The 23,533-nt window shown below is 41.4% G+C and overlaps 1 protein-coding gene across 10 annotated transcripts in view; it reads left to right on the top strand.

The window, feature by feature from the left end:
• Positions 1-4,024: 4,024 nt before the first annotated feature.
• GLIS3 (GLIS family zinc finger 3) overlaps positions 4,025-23,533 on the top strand; it is a 175,160-nt gene continuing 155,651 nt past the window's right edge. For 9 of the 10 annotated variants that reach the window (XR_001873743.1, XR_001873742.1, XR_001873741.1 and 6 more), the window contains exon 1: positions 4,025-4,062. The gene's annotated coding sequence lies outside the window, so the exon portion shown is untranslated. Of the gene's footprint in view, positions 4,063-4,266; positions 4,415-23,533 lie in introns of those variants that run through there. The other variant, XM_017808296.1, reaches the window with a different exon arrangement.

Below are 23,533 nucleotides of genomic sequence, written 5' to 3'. Positions count from 1 at the left end.
GAAATGCAACAAAAATAATTTGTCTTACAGTCTTCCTACCTAGTTTTGTCTCCTAAAAACTCAGTTCTGCTGTTACTGGTATACAGAAGAAAGAGATGAAGGAAACTTAAACCAGCTGTATCCTCAGATTATCACATTCCTTGTTAATTTGCTTTACAGTGGCTAGTATGAGGCTATGTTTTGGATTTGTGTTGAACACAAATGATAATTCAGAGATGTTTTTGTTATTGCTGAGGATTGATTGCACAGAGCCAAGGCCTTTCCCTACTGCCACACTGGTGAGGGATTTGGGCGTGCATGGGAGGTTGGGAGGAGACAAAGCTGGGACAGATGACCCAAATTGACTGAAGGGATATTCCAGACCAATGACATCATGGTCAGCATAAAAAGCTGGGGGGAAGAAGGAGGAAGGGGGAGGTTTGGAGTGATGGTGTTTGTCTTCACAAGTAACCGTTACATGTGGTGGGGCCCTGCTCTCCTGGAGATGGCTGAACACTTGTGTGCCCATGGGAAGCTGTGAATTAATTCCATGTTTTGCTCTGCTTGTATGGGCAGCTTTTGCTTTCCCTATTAAACTGTATATGTCTCCACACACAAGTTCTCTAGCTTTTACCCTTCCAAATCTCACACACCCCCCACCCCCCACACCCCCCCGGCAATCCTGCTGGTGGGAGAGCGAGTGAGAGGCTGTTTGGGGCTTGGTTGCTGGCTGGGGTTAAACCATGACATTCCCTTACTCAAAAAAGCCTCCAAAAATACCAGCAAAAAAAATAAATAGTCTCCTCTTCAGGCAATTTCTTTCTCCCCATTGAATGAGCCCTTTTCAGATGGCTTTAGCCACTGACCATCTCCTGTCAGGGCTCCCTCATAAAAATGGTCTTTCTCTAGGACAAAGGAGATGAATATTTATTTGAGCAAGTGTCTTTTCCTGCATGCCTGGGAATAACACTCCTTAGGACAACAAACCTAATGGCATAATACAACCAGAATCAGGCTAGGAAGACACTTCACAAGAACTGATGGACACAGTGTTATTGCAACAGACTTTGGGACAGAGAAAAAGAAGAAAAAGAGCACATCTTTTTCTAAAAAAAAAAAAAAAAAAGGTGGGAAAATGCTTCTGAGTTTGACAGTTTGTAAACTGAAGGCTTAATTTAACTTACCTGTAACCTCATATAGGGTTTAATTATACATTTCCTTGAGAGGTAACTAAACGTTTTTACTGAACTAAGAAAATTGAACTGGGACTGAGGTTACAAAATAAATTTTTACACTCAGGGCTTGGACATATGACAGAAGAAGTGCACAGATGTTGCCATGGATTCTGACACAGTGAACTTAACTGAAGTTTCCCGAGTCCACTACTTCCATTAGATACATGCTTTTTGAAAGGACTAAGGCATAGCCTTTTTTGAATCAGGATGAGTGTTTTGTGTGAGAAATGAGTATGGGTATGAACATGCAACGGTGTATGACAGATACGGACATGCAGTGGTGTTACCTACCAAGAAAACTTTGAATGTACTTATTTTCGATACTTTTAATATTTTGATATTAATACATATCCTGGCATATTTTGCATAAACTTCAATTGCTTCTTCAGAACATCAAAAATTAAGAATTATCTTTAGATATGAGTTGCAGTGTCTAATGTTAACTTTGTTAATATGATTGTTCTCTTTGCTTCCTGCTCAAGACTGCTCAGCAGGCACCCATGACAGCAAAAACTTACCCTGTGTGTAAAGGTTGCCTTTACCCTGTGTTTTAGATCATGTGTTTCCCAAGGTGGTACATTGCTAGGATCCATCACTTTTTTCAGTTGAAAAACTAAAAAAGGCAAATTACTTCCCATACATAAAAATGACAAAATAAAGCAAACAGATTTTTTTAATGGCTGTAAGATTTGGTTTCTGATAGCACTGGTATTTATTGAAAGCAATTTCTTTAAAGCAAACTCACAATTTATTTGGTAGATCTGAATTACAAAGAGCACTTTGACAATATATGCACTTTTTTGTTGCCTGAAACTGTATTACTCATTTTCAATTACCATGTCTATCATGTCAGTCCAGGCAGAGTCCTTGAACTTTTTAGTGATGAGTTCTGATTAAATTATAATTGCATAGAAAATTCTGGCATATGATACCAATAAAGAGACTGTAAACAAAAAACTCATTGGGCTCTCAAGTAAATTCTGTGCTTACATGTGGTAAAGATCACTTCAGTTGTCAGTTCTCTTAATATGATTTTTAAGTGAGATACAGCTTACAAATACTTCTGTTTTAAATGTGCTATACATAGTAAATTTATTTACAAGTGACTCACTGCCTAAGCGTACTTACAAAGAAAAAGACTGGAAAGCAATGTAACCTTACAAAAAAGCCTGAAGCCTCAACATCTCTGCTGTTTTCTGGGTATGTAAAAAACATACAATATCGGCTTCTTATGAACTTCACAATCACATTTATTTGATGTAATACGAGTGAATGGCAAAGGAGCTATAGCTCAGAAGAGTTTATTCGGCTAAGGATCGAGGCTAGCCTTGAGGAGCACAGTGATCTGGGCATACCAAGACGCTCTCCCCAGTCCTCAACCCTCCTCCTAACAGCTGTTGCAGCACAGCAAGGATACAGGCTCCCCTTCACCTTGCAAGAAGCATGGAGAACAGCCACAGTGCCATTGTCATTCTTGGACAACTGGGATTAACAACTTTTTTAAATGCTGGGCTGATCATGCTTGCCATGAAAGGCCTGAACCTGCTGTACTCTTGCAGTCTTTGAGTGCCCATGCATACTAGTAGGCTCCCTTGGTTGTAGACTTCCCTGCTGACAGGGTGCCCTGCCATGGAGTCTGCATGGTCATGCCAGTAGAGGAATAGGGCAATTTGCTGCTCTTAGCCTGGCTTTTCACCTGCTTTATTCACCTTCATCGTCATCTCATTTACACTCTCAATTCCCCGGTTACAGTGGAGTGGAATAAAACTGACCCAAACTGAAACAACCAGTATGTTTCAACTGCTGGGCCATGCCCTGAGTGTGTAGGAGTCTTCTCCAGCGAAATGGGTGCTCTTTGCGGCATGTACCTCTTGACTGCAATTGTTTCTGCAAGAGGCTCATCATCAGCCTGAGGCAAATATGTTCCTGTGCCTTTCTGGGTGAGTGGATGGCAGCAGCAGATCTGCCCAAATATATTCTTTCCAGTTTTATCACATTTGATAGTCCTCTGGTATATACAAATCTCCTTATAGTCGAGAAAATCTCCTATATTTACACCACAGTTTTCTAAGATGTGCTCAGGGAAGTGCCACTAGGCATACAGCCCCTTCATCTCCTTTCCACTTCCGAAGTCCTGTTCCCCTTGTTCCCCTGTACTATTACTCTGTCCTACATTTTATCGTACACTCTACAGACAGAGGTCCCATTCAGGTCCCCTCACAGTTTCCCTGCAATCCCCCACGCAGTCGCTTTAAAGCCCGTGTGGAGCCCCCAGATCACCTTCCGGCTAGGCTGCAGCCCCTAAAGAGCTCCTAAACATCCCCCTCCAGCCTCCGTGCGGCCCCGCTGCTCCCCCAGTCCCGTCACAGACACGCACGCAGAGACCCACATACGCACACAGACAGACACACTCCCCTCAGCGCCCTTACGGTGTCCTCCAAACACCTCCGGCCTCTGGGCGCCCTTCCGACCCCCATTACCCCCAGCGCCTTTGCAGCCCCACCCAGCTTCCCCCTAGGCATCTTCCAGCCCCTACAGAGCCAACTCGTCAAGCCCCCCCTGCGCGACCCCCNGGCCCCGCCCCCGCGCCCGTTCCGCGATGGCGGCTCCGCTCCCGGTGCCGCTCCCGGTGCCGGAGCCCCCCCCCCTTGGAAAGCCGTGCCCCGTCCGCAAACCACCTCGTCCCCGCGGTGCGAGGCGGTACGGAGGGGGGCGCTGGCGGCGGGACTCGCCGCCCCCCCGCGCGGCGGAGGCAGCGCCGCGGCAAGGGTTAACCGGGGCCGGCGGGCACATGACAGCCGCGGGCACGGCCGCCCGGGCTGCGCGGGAGCTGCGCTGCCGCCGGGAGGTGAGTGGCCCGGGGCGAGCGGCGGCTCCGCAACCCGCCGGCTGCCCGCGGGTGGGGGCGTGCGGGGCGGCGCGGCCTCTCCGCTGCCCCGCTGGCCGGAGCTGCCCCGAGCCCCGCGCCGCCCGCCCGGGCGGGGACAGGGTGAGTCGGCGGCTCACGGCCTCCGTGCCAGAGCGCGGAGGGCGGAGAAGAAGGGAAAGCAAAACAAACGCTCTCGTGGTGCAGTCATTTCGCGGTTACTCACCTCGCCGGCCGGTCCGCCGTCGAGATGAGGACGCAGCGCTGTCTGGGAGGACGGGACAGACACCCGTCCCGGAGATTTGTCATCCCGCTCGTGAATAACCGGAGATAGGTACCCACGGAGGGAGGTTATGGAGCGGAGAGCCTGCCCGCCGGCCGCCCCTCTGGCGGCGGGAGCGGAGTGGAGCGGTGAAGGGGGGCGGGAGCGGTGCGGGCGGGAAGCCGAGGTCGGCCGGGTGTGCCGGCCAGAGTGATGCGGGGCTGCCCCACCGAGGTCCGTGGCCCCGATGCCGAGGAGTGTCCCGCCCGGGTCTTCCCGTCATTTAGGCGGTGGCCCCGTTGGCACGAAACCAGACGTGTAGTGCTTGGTGAGGTGACAGCTATGTTCATCTGCTGGCTTGTATGTTGCTAGCAACTCCAGCCTCTTAAACTTAATAGACTTGAAAGTCATGGCTTTCAGCTGTGTTCTCCTTCTCTGGTTCGCTTTTGGCCCCGGTTGAAGCTGCTCATGCTTTAGCTGCGAGGTCTGTGGGGTGAGCCGTGGCGATAAGGGTGGCGGTAGGTGCCCCCGGGTCGTTGGCCGGGCAGCGTGTGGTGGCCGCCCGCACTGCCCCGCGAGTGGCGGTCACAGCGAGGGCACCAGAGCAGGGCAGGTGTCCGTGGCTCCGTGCCTCTGCCTTCGCACTGCCGCCAGCTCGCATGGAGACACTGTTGGTGTTTTCTCACGTCCTGCATGCACTGAAGGTCTCATCATTGCCGACACTGCAGTGTTAGCAATTGTGGCTGCACTCCTGTAAAGTCCGAAGTTATTATAAGCAAGGAGAACAGGGTAGCATTGTGAATAAAAGGTGCCATGGATCAGGGTTTGCAGGAGCCTTTTGCTACTAGGCAGGGATGCTGTTGGCGATTGACAGCATGTAAGAAAGTGTGCCTCAGATTCTGGTAGTCAGTGCTGCCAGATTTGTGTTGGGTTTTTTCAAGCAGCTTTTCTGAAGTTTGTAGCTAGCCCTAATGAGAATAGCGTTCCTCCTGGAAAGCTGCTGTTCTGTTACAGCAAGCACTTGCAGTAGCACAGCTCTGATGCTTAAGGTCCTAATAGAGAAGAATCTGAGGAGATCTTAATTAACATAATAAACTTGAGAAGGTTTCTCTGGCAGTATGGTAAAAATGTTCGGTCCTAGCTACACTAGAATATACATCATCCTGTCCACTGATAACGGCTCTCCTTTTGATGGCAGTTGCAGCAGTATCAGTGATTGTGCTCTCCTCTGTGTTTATACAGTCCCTCACACAAAGGCATTCCTTTCTGTGACTAATCTTCCTAGGAATTATAGTGATGCAAGTAATAAGTAATTAGTAGATTTCATTGTACTAACTCTGAGAAACTCAATCATGTTTGGGGGCTGGTTGTCTCAAGTGCTGTGGAGGACCTCCTTTAGCTATCATTCGCCTTGCTTGTTCGTGCTGTATCAAGAGGGCATAACAATCCTTGAGAACTAGAAACTTTGAGATTGTGTGACCCTTTTCTGTTTTTCCTTGGTTGACCATCTGGGCCGTAGAAGAATGTGATATTATCAGAGTATTGCAGTTTGGAGTAAAGCCCTGTGTCCAAGAATATAATTGTCAAGAAATAGATACAAATTACCTAAACAGTGGATGCAAATGTGAGATATTTATTATTCTCAACAGTGCATAAGTTCTGAGATGCTGGCAGACATGGAGGGGAAGAGATTCTCTATAAATGGAGCGAAAAGTTTATTTTTTGTTTTCAGTTTTGAAAGCACATTGTCTTCCTTTATTGCAACTGGGATTCTTAATGTACCTGTTTTTCCAAGACTAATTTCAAGTTCTTGGTTATTATTTCCTTATTAAATCTCTGTTTGGTTTTCTTTTCCAATGAGAATTTATTACCATAAATCACCACAGACCACTTTGGTCTGTGAACTAAATCCAGATAACTACAAAAACTGTAACACCAGCACTTCCTATGCATTTGTGCTCTATTTAGAAAATGAGTTGTTATGTTGATGGCTTACTACTGTGTTAGAGTGTGTCCTTCTCACAAACAGCTGTGAGACACAAAAACCTTAGGAGTCAGTGAAGCTGAGGTGAAGCATCCCTCTAGCTTTTTGTGCCTGTCCCTTCCCCTCTCCATCACACTCCTTTCCACCCAGACTGACTCATCAGGAGTGGGATGTCAGGGTAGGGAGTGGCTTCTGAGTGTTTCATCATGGTGCCACTGGCAGGTGATGCTCCAAATACCATGGCCATGCAAAGAGGGAAAGGCTGGCAGGGAAGAACAGAGCTTAAATGTAGGTAGCCTTTGGGTGGCCTTGTGATTACTCAGACTTGATAGTAAGTGAATTTTTTCCTGGAATTGTGTCAAGGAAGTTGTGGGGGAGAACATGTTGAAAGGCTTGGCTGTCCCTCATCATGATAGGGATAAGGGAAGGCACAGTCTTGGAGTGCACAGACCCAAAGAAGGGGGTTATGGTTCATGTTTTGCTTTCTGTGTTACCTGGTAGCTGTTGAAGAGGTGAGGCGTCTCCAGTGAAAGAAAAAGAAGGAAGGACTCTTTGGTGCATTGTCTTTCAGTCTTCTCCTTTGGTTTGGGATAGTGCTTGCTACCCTATATGCATAGTGCCAGTGTCTGATAACTACTTTTGTGAAAGCATCTCCTGAGCTGGATTTATTACAATTCTTTAAACTGATCTCTGCAGCAGAGTAATTCAGCTTTTGTTGAAATTAAAAAGTGTTCTACCTCTTATTTCAGCGGGTGAAGTAGTAAGACAACTCTGATTACTTTTCAAAACTGCATATATAGTAGACTATATGGCATACTGTGCTACAGGCACAGATTTGTGAATTATTTTTTTGTTTTGCTTTCTGAAGAATTAGTGTTCAGATTTTTAAGGCTTCAATTCAGCTTGAATTTAAATGTTATGACATAGCTCTCTGAAAGTGAATTTATGAATCATTGCCATGGATTTTGAGTACTTACGTTGTCATCCTGTTGTTGATGCAGAGTCATAGACCTTTGAGTAATATCAACTGGAAAAAAAAAAAAAACTTTAGGAGCAGTGGACATAAGCGTTCTTAAGTGATCTTTTAATATCTGTGGGAGCACGAAAAGGCCACTACAGTATCTACTGATGGACAGAAACATTAAAAGGTGGCAAGTACTTTTCTTTCTTTGGTAGAACAAAAGAATTTGTCTGTACAGCCATTCAGTCTTAGGATAGTATTCTTTCTTGGGTTTTTTGTTTGTTTAGTTGGGGGTTTTGTGTGCGTTTGAACTTAGTACATCAAGCTGCAATCCTATTCAGGATTACTAAGCTTATTTCTAAGTAAGCTGTATTGGGTGCTGTATTCCCACCATTTCCAAGATCACTTGGACTAGAAATGTATCATTATTATAGTTAGCTGTAATTGATAACTATTTAGGGATCTGATGGAAAAGTTATACTTTTAGAATATAATTCATGTCCAATTGGGAATTGATTAGTTGTATGTGCTTTAATGCACCACTCAGTAGTCTGATGTTTTGGTTTGAATCACCTTGGCCACTGATGTGAGAAAATCTTGGCATCATGTTGAAAATCGATGCTAAGGAAATTTAACTAATGAAAAGCCACTTAATAATAGTAAATAATATTGAAAATGCCACAAAATAATAATTTTTAAAATGCAGAAACTTCTGTTCTCCAAGGTACTTTAGTGTTATAAAGAAAGAAACCACTCATTTGCATCATAATGTAATGTTATACATTTTCACAGTAGAATCAGGAAGGAGACTAGAGGAAGAAAATGTAGAGGAATTATTTAACATGTTTCTACTTTCATAAAAAAGTTTGGTTTGTTTGTACTTGCAGGTCAATTGGTTCAAAATACAGTTTACTAGGATGGGGAAAGAAATCATGGGCTCAGAGGCCTTTCTTCAAGTGTAAAAAACACAGCACGAGCTAATGATAAAACTGAGACAATGATAGCATAGAACACTACCATTGCTTGTAAGATATAATATTACTGGAGAAGAATAGCAAAGGAGACTAACAACCCAAGTTGTATATTGACCTGGATTTTATAGGGCTGGTGTGTCTGTGTAACCTATGTAGAAAAAATTCTTCCGTTGTTTAAACTAAAGGAGCTTTTGTTGAGTAAAGCTAATGCATTTGTCATGTTATATTCTTTTCTTGATTATATTCTTACTTTGCTAGTGTAGTTAAAATTGCAGACAAGAATTACAGGTAAGAATGATTTTTATTTGTGGACAATTTATAATGACATGGTGTATACTCTTGCCAGCAGAACAATTGCCTTTTTTTAATATGTCCTTTTCTAAGGATCTAGTCACCTGTGTTAAGGCATGGTACATTCTGCTTTTAAAATAAACTCTCCTTTTCCTTGCTTGAATTGGAGAGAGTGATTTATACTTCAGCCAGGCATGAAGAAAAATAATATTACTTTTTATTAATGTGCTTTACAATTTTTATTCCCACAATATAAAAATATAACAATAAAAATAGTATGTAGAGTAAATCTTTTATGACCATTTAAGTGTGGTTAAGGCATATCTCTCTTATTTATATCAGTAGGGAGTTTGCTTTTGCCTTTGAAGATAACATGCTTAGGCCTTCCATTTTTAGTGAGTTCTTAACTGGAAAGTGTGTGTGAATATCTATGCACAGATGTCTCTAGAGACACTTAGATGGCTTTTAATCTGGAAGTGTGCTATGAATACAGGTTTGTGAAATAAACAGGTATGTTTTGTTTGAGGTTTTTGACAGTGCACAGATGGAAAAAAATTGAGACGTTTCAGAGTGATAGTAAGCAAAGAGTTAATATGAGGGTTTTACATTAAATTCAATAATGAATATACTGGTTGGAATTTTACTGGCTTCAGTGTTGAAAATCTCGTATGCTGAGTGTAAAAGTTATGGTTCAGCATTTTACTGCAGCAAGGTCATAATAATTAAAACTTTAATATATAGATGAATGAAAAACATAACTGATGCCATACTTCGGTTTTGTTTCTGTCAGCTTGTTTGTCTGAACAAGTTAATTAGGCACTGAGTGTATGATTGAACAAATTACTTAAACATGTGCTTAATGTTAAACAGATGCAACTGGTGATGAAAATTGGGCATGAGCTGTTTGGCTGAATTAGGGCTGGAGTTACCCCAACTGCATGATATCTTAGCCCAGTGATTTACGCTGACAAGTGCAGCTTTTGCCTACAAATCTTTTTTTATGTCAGGAAATGTTTAGGTCTAGTTGATTCTGCCTTGGGGTAGGTTGTGACTGAGATGATTTCTTGAACCCCTTACAGTCTTGTCTTCTAAGATTTAAATAGCAGGAAAACATAAGTGATGAAAAGTCAGGGTTTGAAAATTTTTGGTATATTTTAAAAGATGTCCTTGAAAATCTGCCACTGTATGATTACATTTCACCTGTACCATACAGATATGGTATATCTATAGGCTTATAATAATAGTCCACTTTTGAAATGATTGCAGTTGTGTTTATGAATGCTTCTGTGCTATGCTTTCTTGCAATACTTGTGAAGTGCCCCGGAGTTTGAGGGACCACAAGTCTTTTGTTTTGTGCTTCTTCAGTGCTTTTGCTTTTTCCTCTTCGTATTGTTGTATACATATCCTTTAGAATGTGAACTGCTGTTTTTCCTGTTTTGTCAGTATCTGCATGGTGCTTCCCTACTACTGTGTGTGCTTTTCAGCATGGACTGGGGAGAGGGCAAAAAAAGAGGCAGCTGTGCTCATCCTAATGACAACTCCCTGTCAGAGAGTCCTTCCAGTCCCTTGTACTTGGTCAGCATGCACCTAATTTCATGGCTGATTTAGCTAATGTGGAGGCAGTTGACCTTATTGCAAACTTCAGCTTTTGATGAGGCAGGTTTTCTCTGTGTTAGAGCTCTAAGTCATTGCTTGGCTTTGTTCTTTCTCCCCAGCAGACCATATAGAGCTTGTACTTTGTTTCTTGTAACCCGTAAAGTCACGAAGTTAACAGTCACGTGCAGTCCTCTTTCATCTATTACTGCAATATCATTTATTTTTATTTATGTATTTTTTAAGCAAGTGTAATACACAGTGGATTTCTTACTGGATTTGGATTGATATTAATCATAGCTGAGGGTCTGTGAAAACACACTGATTACATTAACTTCTTAAAAAGGAATGGGAGGTCATATAGTATGAGCCATTGGACAACAGGTATTCCTCATGGACCTGGGATGATCCATGTGGACAGCAGAACTCACCTGTCGGAATTCATGCAGGAACACCCTGCTTGTCTTCAAATAGCAGCACTGAAAGCCCAGCTATTGGAAACTTGTCTGCCAGCCTGCACTTAAAGGTGCCCGTGGGAGGAGGGCACCTCCAAGGTTGCTCCTGAGAGCAACATCAACAATACTGTTTACTTTCCTGCCCTAAGTCCCAAGAAACAAGTGGTTACGAATGAGAAGCCCTTATTACAAGTCCCACAGCCCCCAGGACTTCAGCCCCACTGTTTTTGAAGCCAAAACAGCAAGAATTTGGAGATACTTTTTCCCCATGCAGAGGTGAAGGTAAAACTCATTGTTCTATTGCCATCAGTAATAGCACAGTAGCACATCCCCAGGTGGTGTTAGTTTAAGTAGATGGAATGCTCTTCTTTACCACTCTTTCCTACAAAAGAAGAGACACTCCAACAAGATGTTTTGTTATTTTCCACAAAAGTAATTCATCATTTGATTATGCCCAGGGAATTTTTATTACAAAGCAGTTGCTCAGAATAGCTGAGTTGCCCTAAGGTTCCTTATAAACAGTGTAGTTTGTCTTTGCTTTGGTAACCTAACCTTTTGATTCAACAAATCCAGGGAGTAGTTTTATGTTTTGCAGCACAAGAATTTTGTGAGTGCTATCAGGAATACTCCTTGGATGCATGAACACAGCTTTCCACTGGTGCCTAACAGCTTCTTACTGATAAAAGCAGCAATAGTCATGGGTTTTTAGTGTGTCTAGGCTGGACAAGCTGTAGAACACTTTTGAGTATGTCTTGACGATTTGCAATTCATTTTTTGGAACCACTGTTCATGCTGTAGAAATCAATGATGCGTAACCCTCACAAAATTTGGAGGTTCTGTGGTTCTCTGTGAGTGAGTGCTTGTGCATCAGATGAGAAGGTACTGACTGTCTGCTCTTGGGTCTTAGAAGTCAAAATGGAACATTTAAGTTTACAATACTTCTTGACTCTGGTTATTCTGGAGATGGGGATATTCCTTTGGAGGAGTTTTGGTATCATCATTTCCAAACTGAACCTATGTAGACATGAGAATGTAATGTATAGAAAAGAATGAAACGGTTTAAAATACTAAAAACCCCCAAACACTTGTGTTGATATCCAAGTGAAAGTGGAGAAAAGGAGACCGATATTTCCCATTTTACTCCAAATGTATTGCTTCTCTCCATTTTCTGTTTTTCTTCACTACTTGCCTTTGACAACTTAGGAAGTCCATCCCACTTCAGCAAGGCTTGCAGGCATGAAACCAGTACCATTTCAGAACAAGTTGAAAGTTAACTTCATGGTTGAGTACTCTGCTGAGTCAGACCAGTGGTAATGCATATTCATCGAATGACCTCTGAGATCACTGATGTGTTGCTCAAAGTGGGGGCAATGGCATGTAATTCTCAGTGTATACATGAAAAGAGGTAGATCTTCACATAATAGTTTTGGAGGAACTTTTCTCTCTCTCTTTCACTACAGGTAGAGCCTGATTCCTGCTGTCTTGAAAATTACATGCCTAAAAACTGAAAATCCATGCTGAGATCTCTAAAGTAGCCTTATATAACAGCTAACCCACATACAGTATGTGTTGCAGAGCAGCATGAGAAGGTGAAGAGAGCATCAGCTAGTTCAGTGATCTATGACAAGGTGACTTGGGAATTGTCCTGTGCGGGGCCAGGTGTTGAACTTAAGGATCCTTATGGGTCCCTTCCAACTAGGCATATTCTGTGATTCTGGTTTGGGGATTTTGATCTGCTTTGCCTGATTGATCTGTTCCTAGATGCTGTCATTTCTGTCTTTCCTTCTTGGCCTGAGTAGCCCGCACATATGTAAAGTAGTCTGCTGTTTTGTGAGGTAGCTGAAGGGCTGGCGTTAAGGGCTGGCTGGTAAGCTATGTATAAACAGTGCTGATTAGGTAAGATACTGCGGACTTCAGAAATGATGGACGTCTGATTCCGTGTTTCTATGTATTTAGGTTATTAATTCCTCATGCTTCAAGATTATTAGTACCAGGACCACTTACAAAGTTGAAGATTGTGCAGGCTGGGAACATATCCACTATGGAAGAACTAAGTCTTACTTGGTCATGTCCAGTTAATTTTCTAAGACTTTGAACCTTGCTATGCTGTATAAATTATAGCATGCATGTAAATAAGACTGTAAACCTTCTAAAACTACTCATGTAGTTTATGCTTGTGCACATTTTCTGTGTTTTCTCCTTTTCTAGTGGTTGGCAAACAGAGGGAAATTCTTTTTTATAAGTACTTATTGTTAAACCTTCATCCCAAGAAGACAACAGTTTTACAGTTATCTTGGTATCTGTTACAGAGGTTTGCAGTATTCAAAGTTGTTTTTTGTTGTTTTGATTTTTTTGTTTTTTTTTGGGGGGGGGTGGTTGCTTTTTTGTTTGTTTTTACTTTAAAACACAGGGTATAGTAAAAGCACCAAGATACACCCCAAAATTGGTAAATTGGTGGTTTGGAATAGTTTCTCTGCATTCTTTCTATAATGGATAAAACAGTTAAAAAAAAACCCCACAACGAAACAAACAGGTGCTTCAGTTTGGGATAGAGGAAAGAACAGAATATTTTGGGGCAATCCAGCTGTGTGCTTTGTTTTTTACAGAGGTGATGCTGAGTGCACAAGAGAACAGTAATCTACAGTAACCACAACAGGCCCAGAGTCTTTACTTTGCTTGAAGACTATCTTTTATAATGTTACAAAGCTTTGAAAGGAGATGGTTTTTTAAGAGAAGATGCCACCCACTTATGTCACAGTTAGATAAACTGTTACGTTTCTGTGTATGGAGAAAAAAAAGCAAGTGTGAACGTGTGATGGTGTACATCTCTGACTTCAGTTACTTTATCTCCTGTGTGGTAGTGATGGTATAATATGCTTTATAATACAGTGAAAAAGTAAATAGTATAATGACGAATTTTTTTTCCAGTACAGAAAAATATGGTAGGACAGTGATTTTTTAAATTTTTTTTTTTTTTTGCTAGGTGTGTGGACTTTTGTGTACTCGTACTAGATATTTTCACATAGAAATTAGATGCAAAATGCAGGCATAAAACTACACGTATTTGTCATTGGAAATCTGTGGTCTTTCATTTTATTTGATGTTGGCATGTGGCCACTTTTTGTGAATAATTGGTTTCACACTTTTTAGATTTATTCAGGCCTAGAAAGATATCTTTACTGACAACATCTGCTGAGTTGAAAGTGAGCTAGAGAGACATAAAACAGGAATGAGCAAAATGAGGGAAAGGATGAGAACGGTAAAGGGAGACGCAAGACCATGACCTGACCTGCACTGGTCTTCAACACAGAACTCATCAATGCAAATCTTTTAACAGAACTATCCTAATGAAAAATAATATAATTTTTAAAAACCAGTTTTTTACTGAATGGTCTATGAAAAGGTAACTTTTTTTAAAGTGTGTAAATTTCAATGAGCTCAAATTAGAACTGTGATCTAAGTGTACTGATGTCCAGAAGTTACATACTCAAGGATTTAATACCAGCATATCTGCACTTTATGCACATCTGAATAGTATTTTTGTTTTCTAGAAAACCTAGTAGCTATTCTTACTGCTTTTCTCATTCATTCCTATGTCCAGACAATGGACTTGCGAGTGTGAGCTGGACCATGTTCAAGCATATCCTGAGTGTTCTCATGTCTCACGTAGTAATAAAAATCCCAAGTCTTTTTGAAAATAACACATTTTCTGAAAGGACCAATATCTTTAACACTCCTACTGTTTTTTCATACTCAGTTGATGAAAACATGTTTTCGAAGTTCATCAAGAGGTGTTAAAGATAAATGTATCTCTGGTGTTGTAGGTAGTTGCAGAAGGTGGCTGTGGGAATAGTTCATAGAATCATAGAATCATAGAATACAATCATAGAATCAACTGGGTTGGAAAAGACCTCTGAGATCATCAAGTCCAACCCTTGATCCAACACCGCTGTGGTTACTAGACCATGGCACTAAGTGCCACATCCAGTCTCATCTTGAAAACCTCCAGGGATGGTGACTCTGCCACCTCCTTGGGAAGCCCATTCCAATGTCTGATTACTCTCTCTGGAAAAATTTCTTCCTACTATCCAACCTGAACTTCCCTTGGCAGACCTTAAGATTGTGCCTTCTTGTTAGGGAGGTCACCTTCTATTTTGCCTTCAGCATTATTGCTGAACACTGCAGGAGGGAGGATCCTGCTGGGGGAGTTGGATCTTTGATCTGAATCACTGAGATCATACTTGACATGCTTATGGACCATTCATTCAAAGTTTATGAGTAGTAATATATTGTAGTCTTAAAGCAGCCTGGATTTAACTGATGGAGAATTTCTACTGTGACCGAAGGCTGTGCTGAGGTGCTGTTAGTGTCATTGATGCAGCTCCTGCACCTCCAGCCACTGTGTACCTCCATCACCTGATGGAGAGGTCCAACATGGACATGGGGCAGGGAGAGGCAGCCTGTCAGCCTGGTTTTTGGTCTTACTGTGATTGTGACTTGAACTGGTATATCTGGCAGGATTTTCAACATAGAGAGCAAGTCTCAGTCATGAGGGCTGTAGCCATCTCCATATGTCTACAGTTCTCCCTGGCAGCAGGTGACGCTACATGCATGGGGAGTTCAAGCCTTAAAACCAGTCTGGCCTTTTATTCTGCCTTGACTCTTCTAACTAAAACCAGTGTAGTCAGCACGTGAGTATGTAATGAAGACTGTGTTATAGTTGTGAAGGCTTGACTTGAAGAAGCAAATCTGGACATTTGCCCCCCAGATAGGACAGTCCAGTAAGAAATGCAGAAACTTGTGCAGATAGTCATGGACTCCTTTCGTTCTCCTTTTCCACGGCCGTTGAAAATACAGCTATCATCTTCCATTTATGAGGTTCCTGCAGTGTTAAGTTTGTTCCTTGACATGAAAGAGCATTATGTATTTTATTTTCCATTTTCTTGCAAATGTGACTGTAATTTTTTTTTTCTGATAAAATGAGTCAGTTAGCTAATGTTCATGTGTAAGATGAGTATGTTTTCTGTAAGGCTCTTACATATCCTGGAAATAGTTGACAGGCATCAAATCGTGGGATTTCATTTTATTTTCACACCAGAGACTCTGGAAGAAGAAGCGGTTCCAGTGCTGCTAAGCTGTGTGAGAACTGGTCAGGGAGGATAATTTGTCTCCTGTTGCTGAAAGAGGCTTGTTTCCCTTTCGAACAATAACCACACAGGTCTATGAGGAGTGTTATATGCTGAAGTGTTAATCAGTAAGCAGCTTGAATCACACTTGAAATCTCTTTAACACACTTAGTTTGCTCTCTAGTACTGTTGTTTTTTATGTGTCAGTTGGCGCAGTCTGAAAAAAAGATGTTCATCAGTATTCTGTGCAGTTCCTTATGCAGAAAGCCTGACTCAAGACTTACTTTCTTTTTCAGTTGATCTCTATAATCAATGGACAGCAGTTTTAAAGACTAGTTATTGATGATGTTGAAGTATAGCAAAGTAAGTGATAATGATCTTAGTTTTATCCATCGTGACACATTTTTCAGCTTTGCATATCTTTCAGTGGCCTTGATATGCTTGAAAAAAACAACACAGGATCCATCAAGGCAAGGAAATAATTCCTTACAGCTCTGGCAGTTGTTTGGGGAAATCCATTCTGAGGATGGTGAGGATTGGTCTTGGTGGATTCTTTTCTTTGGTCTAGAATTTCCTGAAAGGGCACAGGTGGGAACATGAGACTCCCTGGGTTTAAACCTGCAATTAGTTTTAGGGGCTGGATGATCAGCAGTCCTGGTGAGGCTTGAGAAGGGTCACTGTTGTTCTTGGTATGCCTTTCCTAGAATGTGTAAGAGATTTACTTTGGTTTTATGTGAAAGGTAGTGTATAGATTCCTGTTGCAAGACACTCCTTTGGAGTGCTTATTTCAAGTTAATTTCTTTTTCCTGCTATCTGTCATGTTTCAGGCATGGTTCAACTCCTGAACATAAATGATGTTCAGGCAACCTTAAAAAGAAATGATGGAAGGCAATGATTTACATTGACTATGTACTTTTACTGTCTTTCTCTTAAACATTCAGAATTATGTTTAAGAACAAAATGTTTAAGAAAATTAAAAAAGCTGGTGATGCCAAAAAGCTTGTTGGACTATGTGTTATAAAGGCCCCAGGCAACTTACAAAAATTCTCTGAGGAGTGTTAGGCTTAATGCCGAAAAGGATCTACTTTACACAACAACTGTAAAACCCCTCAAGGGTATTAGGTGTATTGCCAACACTTACCCATGCTATGTTAAGAGTACATTTTAACTTCTCTCATACCTAACTTTATACCCTTTATTCTTTGCTTTGTGTGCCTGGACAGTGAGCTTTAAAATTACTTGCAGCCATTCAAAATACAGTACAGAGAAGGGATAGATTTAAGTAAAGCTCGTATTTTTAAAAATTTCCATAGACCAAGTATTATTCTATAGACTGGGGCAAACCCATTGGAGGTGATGGGTTGTATTTATCAATAACTTTATGACACCTGTTTTCCCTGTGATGACAGCTTATTGTTGTCATTAGCATCCAAAGAGTCTCTCTAGCTGGAAGGCTGTGAAGAAAGGATAGGTAAGCTGGATGGGGAGGCTGCACCAAACTTACGAACCCATGGGCAGCCTCTGGTGGAAATCTCAGTGTGGCTTTGAATGTCCACTTCAGTAAAATTCTGAAAAGATAAAATCAGGGCAGATGTACCTTTCTGAGATGGTGACTCTTCCAGCAAAGCAGCATTTCCTTTTCTTCCTCTGTTGTCACTGATTAAAAGATGCTTATTTTTAGCATCTTAAAAATAGTTGATGAATTTTATATCTTCCAGGTCTGCAGAGAGGAAAATTCTATGCCTCAGGTCAAGTCATTAAAAACAAGAAAACCAAAACAGGCCAAACTATTATCTTTTCCCTTTTTTGAGAATTTTTAGCTTAGTGTATGATTTTTCAGTTTTATTTGATCACCAGGAGGTGGCACTAACAAAATCTGTTCTCATACAGAGAGATGTATGTTTCAGCCACCTTTTTATAGGGGAAATTTGGAATAAAAATCTAGTTGAAATATGAAAGTTCTGCAAGTTTTGTACTTGAGAATTCTTGAAAACTGCATTAAAACCACCAGTCCCTCTGGGTGAATTAAGGTTTTGATATTTTGGTATGAATATGGGTAGGTCACATAAATTTGCTGTCTCTCTATTCTTTTCATTGGCAACTTTTTGAAAAGTTATAAATGTAAAAATTAAATGGTTTGAGATCTCAACCTGAAGTGCAGTTTATTGATGTGAAATACAAAATTCAGACCTGCATGTGCACCTCCAGAGAGGAAGCAGGCTGTCTATGCATTTGCATAGAGGAGCAGGCAAAACAAAAAGCTGCCCAGTGCACAATTAAGCATAGATGTGTCCGAGTACTGAATTTTGCAGTTGGATGTGGTGTTTTGGCCTGTTGCCATTGTGTTCTTTCAGAAGTATATAGCCTTTCCTAGCAGTGCTATAACATGATCTTCACCATGGTAATGTGTTTCTTTCTTTGGTCCCCACTGCTGCAGACCTGTTAGATGATGGTGAACAGGAAGCAAACCAGCTGCTTGCTTTGCTTCAGCTGCTCTCTCTTACCACTCACCATAGGAAAACAATGAGAAGCTGTCTTCTGACATGTATTTTGTACATAAAGTGCAAAATGATCTTCTGTTTACTTTCAGGGTTCTTGCACAGCTGTAAATGTGTGGGATACTCCTGCAAGGAGCAGGGAGTTGATGTCAGGGATCCTTATAAATCCCTTCCAATTTGAGATATGCTGTGATTCTATGATTCTGTAATTCCTCCGAATTACAGAATAAATGTCGAATTGTCTGCATAAATTGTCTGAATAAATGAAGAATTGTCTGCACCAATGATCTTTTTCTTTTCTATTTTACTTAAGCATGGTCTTTCCAAAGCTAAATTTTGTAATTAGTTCTCTCTCAGATTTCAAGGAAGCTGGGGGAAATAATGCAACCTTTTTAAAGGACCGTTTTTGCTTGTTTGAACTTCGGTTTGGCTTGGACAATAAACGTCTTAACATGTACCGAACTGATCCCTAAGTGGGTTGTAAGTAGCCTGCACATGTCCCTTTGTCTATATTTCTGTTCCTCTTATCTCTTCCAGGCTAAATTTCATCTCAGGCCAGTGAGGTGTTTGCAGGCATATTACCTTATACTTCAGTTAGTGGAGCATGTCTTTCACTGCTGGTTGTAAGAGTGCACATCATTTTTTCAGCAGACTTGATATACCAGCTCAATATCTATTGAGTGCAGCAGATGGGGCACTAGGCAGGGAATACAGAGATGAAAATGGCTCAGTTGATGTTTGTTGTATTCGCATCAGTATGGCTGCATTTTATTCAGGTCTCTGCGGTGGTATTTGCTGCTGGAGCTTCTTGGACTATGGTGTCCCATTTTAGCTGTAGGTCCTCCTGTTGTCCTCTCTTGCCATTTGTCTCTCTTTGCTTGGATTCAGAGGGAAGAGGTATTTACGTTTGCCCAGTGACAGACGCAACTGCTACTGCAACGCAAGTCACAATGACGATGAAAATATAATACATAACAATGGATGTGATATGTCTAGAGGGAATAAGTAAATGGGGAGATTATTCTCTCTCAAACAAAGAAACAAACTTAACTGTGGCATTAATTGTAAGGTGCCAAAATAAATATACTGCAATGAATGCTTACTGTAGGCTTTTAAACTGTATTAATATGAACTGCGAAAGCCAAGTGTGTTTTTTATCTTACTGCTCCCCTGATAAACTTATTGTGTAAAAAGCAAAATAGTCATATTAAATGCTGTGGCTTTACCAGTGAAACTTGCTTGATGATAAAATGGTATTGTTTCTTTGTTGAAATACAGAAGTATCTTCAGTTCTGGTAGCTCTAAATGGAACTTTGATCTCTTAATTTTATCTTAAAAATTTGATCTTGCAACACCAATAAACATCATCTTAAAATAAAAATCTAGGTTATTCTTAAAGGGGGAACATTTTTTGAGACTGGGTGAACACCTACAGGAGTTTTTTGTCTCCATGTAACTGTCATATTTATGGGGGTAAGTCCAGTATTGCCATGTTATACCAATGTTTGTGAAATTCTGCGTGTGATGAGCATGGCCTTCAGCTATTTTGTAGCCAGGGGTTCTAGAAAGATTTAAGTGTCACTGAGATTTAGGTGTCACAGGGGTACATGTGCTGCTGAAGCTGAGAAACTCTTGAATTTTTTTCAGAAATTGGAAGTCAGCTCCCTGGTCCCCCAGAATGTGGGGGACCAGAAGTTCCCTCAGAAAGGGGGTATAAGGAACAGGTATAAGGAACATGGAAGGCAGGAAGAGCTGGAGCAGGAGCAGAGAATGTTTTTTTTCCTTCTCTGAACCCTTTCCCTCAGTCTTGTGACACAGGATGCAGCTTATACATAGTCCCTCTTGGAAAAAAAAAAAACGAAACCCAAAACCAAACGAAACATGTTAGGGCAATATTCTCCAATACATGAAATGGAACTTCTGATAAAAATCTCATTTCATTGGGCTTTTATGTAGTCAGTTCTACAGACACTATGTGGTTGATAAATCAGTGGTTTTAAGTGTTTTTCTCTGGGCTTTTTAGAGGAGTCTATCCCTATTTAGTCTAACCATTTAACATGTTAATAGTGTGGTGTCTGTGTGGGGGTTTAGTTGCTGGCTGGGGTTAAACCATGACATTGTGTAAGAGGTTTCAAATGATAATGAGAAAAAAAGCCTGTTTACAGTGGATTATTATGCTTTAATGAGCAGAGAGGACCATCTCCTCAGGTTTGTCAATTTAACAATGTCTGACATATTTGTCTGAGGACAGTTCCAAGCTGAGAGGTCAGTAGAAGATATATGCCTTCCCCAGCTTTAGTTATTATAACAAAGCAGTTGCTGTATAACATTTCCCTTGCAAAAACTCTGGAAAGAATTTTGACATGAGAAGTTACCCTGCAGGTGTTCATATGGAAGGCAAATAGTGTCCAAGGAACATCTCCAGGGCATGCGTCTTCTGTTGCTGCTTGGAGTGGGTGAACTTCAGCCAGTGAGAAGTTACTGGTGTCCTGGCTGACCCATGGTAGCTATGTGCAATGGTGAGGAAACTTCTGCTTTTCCCACTGCTCTTTCCCTTTGCAAATGTGTCTAAATGCCTAATGAATTTAGTCCCCTGAAATGACACCAAACCTTGTTCCAGCCCAATTTCTGTTGAAATCAGTGGTGTACCCAGAATTTCATATTTCAGCTCTGGTGAGAGATTTCTTTGCACATTGATGTAACTCATCTGCATTTTCAGGAATATTTTGCAGAGCTTCCTGCTGCTTTGCGGGAAGCTTGGTAGGGTAAAATGCTATTTCAAAAGGCATTCCTTTGTGTTCAGCAGAGGTTACTTTGACAGGCTCTGTCTTAGTAATATTTGTTTTTTAATGGAATTGAGATTAATATGAAGAAGAAAATACATTTAAACAATTGTGAGTGGGTGCAGTACTCGTTAAGTACATTCTTCTCCACTTTCACTACCTTTCAGTGTCTGCTCCTTTTTTTCCCTAAAAATAAACAAACAAACAAAAAGAAAATACAAACTGGGGAATGAGATGCTGGAAAGCAGTGTCAGGGAAAGGGACCTGGGGACCTGGTCAATGGCAAGTTGAATCTGAGTCAGCAACACCCTGCCAGCCAGGAGGGCCAACCGTGTCCTGGGGGGCATCAGGCAAAGCATTGCCAGCCGGTCGAGTGAGGGGATTGTCCCGCTCTGCTCTGCACTGGGGCGACCTCACCTTGAATATTGTGTGCAGTTTGGGGCACCACAGTATAAAAAAGATATTGAACTATTAGAGAGCATCCAAAGGAGGACAACAAAGATGATGAAGAGCCTTGAGGGGAAGCCTTATGAGGAGCAGCTGAGGTCACTTGGTGTGTTCAGCCTGGAGAAGAAGAGACTGAGGGGAGACCTCACTGCAGTCTACAACTTCCTTGTGAGGAGGGGAAGAGGAGGGACAGGCACTGATCTCTTCTCTGTAGTGACCCAAGGAAGTGGCCTGAAGTTGTGTCATGGGAGGTTTAGATTGGATAGTAGAAAAAGGTTCTTCTGCCAGAGGGTGGTTGGGTACTGGAACAGGCTTCCTAGAGAAGTGGTCACAGCACCAAGCCTGACAGATTTTAAGAAATGTTGGGATGATATTCTCAGGCACCTGGTGTGACTCTTGAGGATGGTTCTGTGCAGGGGTAAGAGTTGAACTCAACGATCCTTGTGGGTCCCTTCCAACTTGGCGTATTCTGTGATTCTGTGAAAATAAAAAAGAGAGAAGGTATTGGAAATGCTTGACCATTGCTATCTGGTCTGTATCTCATCCTCAGGTAAATAAGCTCCATCAGACTGAAATCTCTCTCCTAGTAAAGAAGCCATATTTGGGTCTCCAACAGAGCAGTGGGATAATGCTCTTTCCCTGCAGTCTCGTTGAACTGGTATTGTTTCATCTGCAGAAGAATCCAGACTCTTCCACTTTTACAAATTTTTTTAGGCTGATTCCTACCTTTCCTTTAGTAAAAATCCTTTACAGAATTGAGATTTGAAGAATTAATTACTAAAATATTAAGTAGTAGTTTAAAACTAATAGATTAAAAAACACCAGTCAATTAAAATCTGCAATGTGGCTAAAAAAACACTGACAAGTAGTAAGAGCTTGCACATTGGAAATGGCAAAATGGGAAATGGCAAGCTTTAAAATCACTTTTCCCCCAAAATGTTCTTTGCTTTTCCTGTTGGTCAAAGATAACACTAAAAATGTAATTAAATTTGACAGATGTGCTTTTTGAATCTGTGGTCCATAAGTGATTTAGCTCTGCTTAATAGTACTAAGAAGGTTTTGGGAACACCATGTCCATGCAATTTCTGATTCAGTTCTCCAGTTGTTCATGAGGGTAATAGCTGTTAATGCTGACAGAGAATGCTGGTTGACCTTTCTACAATAGACATGCCAAGCCTTAAGTAAGTTTTCTAAATTATCTTGTTATAAAAAATAGAGAACCAAGTAGAGCTAGCCTAAAAAGTGAAAGCACTGAGAAATCAAAATCTTTATTCACAGATACCCTACAATCTATAATAGAGTAGGGTCCCCTACTCTATATAGTCCTTGCTGGCAACCAGTTTGATTTTAGGTGTAGTGAAAAGACCAGCCTGGTCCTCTCCAGTCCTTTGCAAAATCTTTGTGTCTGTCCCTTCTGAGATGTGACTTTCTACCTACCCACCACCATCCTTCTTCTCCATCCTGGCACTGTACCCTGCAGTCTCTCCAGCCCTCCCTCATGCCACTAGCCTAGCAGCTTCCAAAAGCTGCCCAGCAGCTCCTCTGTTCTCCAGGAGTTATGGAGAATGGTGTACCCCTTCTAACAGTTAGTACATGCAACCAGGAGCAAACTGCCCAAGTCAAGCTGTCTCAGCTTCTTTGCATTTTCAGGAGCTGTGGGTTAGAAGGCCTTCAAACCACTGTAGGAGCTCCAAGGAAGAAGTGCTACCGTGTCATTTCCAAAAAGATGTTCCATTCAAACCCTTCATGAATGGGTTAATTCATGAAGGGTTTTGAATTCCTCTTCAGAGGGGGAATTTTTAGGCTACATTATGTTTTATTAACATTATAATGTATTCAGGTTTTGTTGATTTTGAACACCAGGAGCAATGATTTCATATGAGCTGCAATGAAATTGTACAGGTTATTCTGTGTGGGTGGTATTTACTACTGATTAGACTGAAGATGGAGATACAGCAATTAAAAGGTATTTGCTTTTCAGTATCTTCAAATCTGGGGTTTTGATGAAAAATATTTCCCTGTATTTCACCTGAACGTCTCTTTTCTTTCTTTTGCTTCTTTAATGTTACTTGAGTGAGG

Source organism: Lepidothrix coronata, unplaced genomic scaffold, assembly GCF_001604755.1.
Source record: "Lepidothrix coronata isolate B3197 unplaced genomic scaffold, Lepidothrix_coronata-1.0 Scaffold22, whole genome shotgun sequence".
Lineage (NCBI taxonomy): Eukaryota > Metazoa > Chordata > Aves > Passeriformes > Pipridae > Lepidothrix > Lepidothrix coronata.
This window is presented reverse-complemented; position numbering and strand designations above follow the sequence as displayed.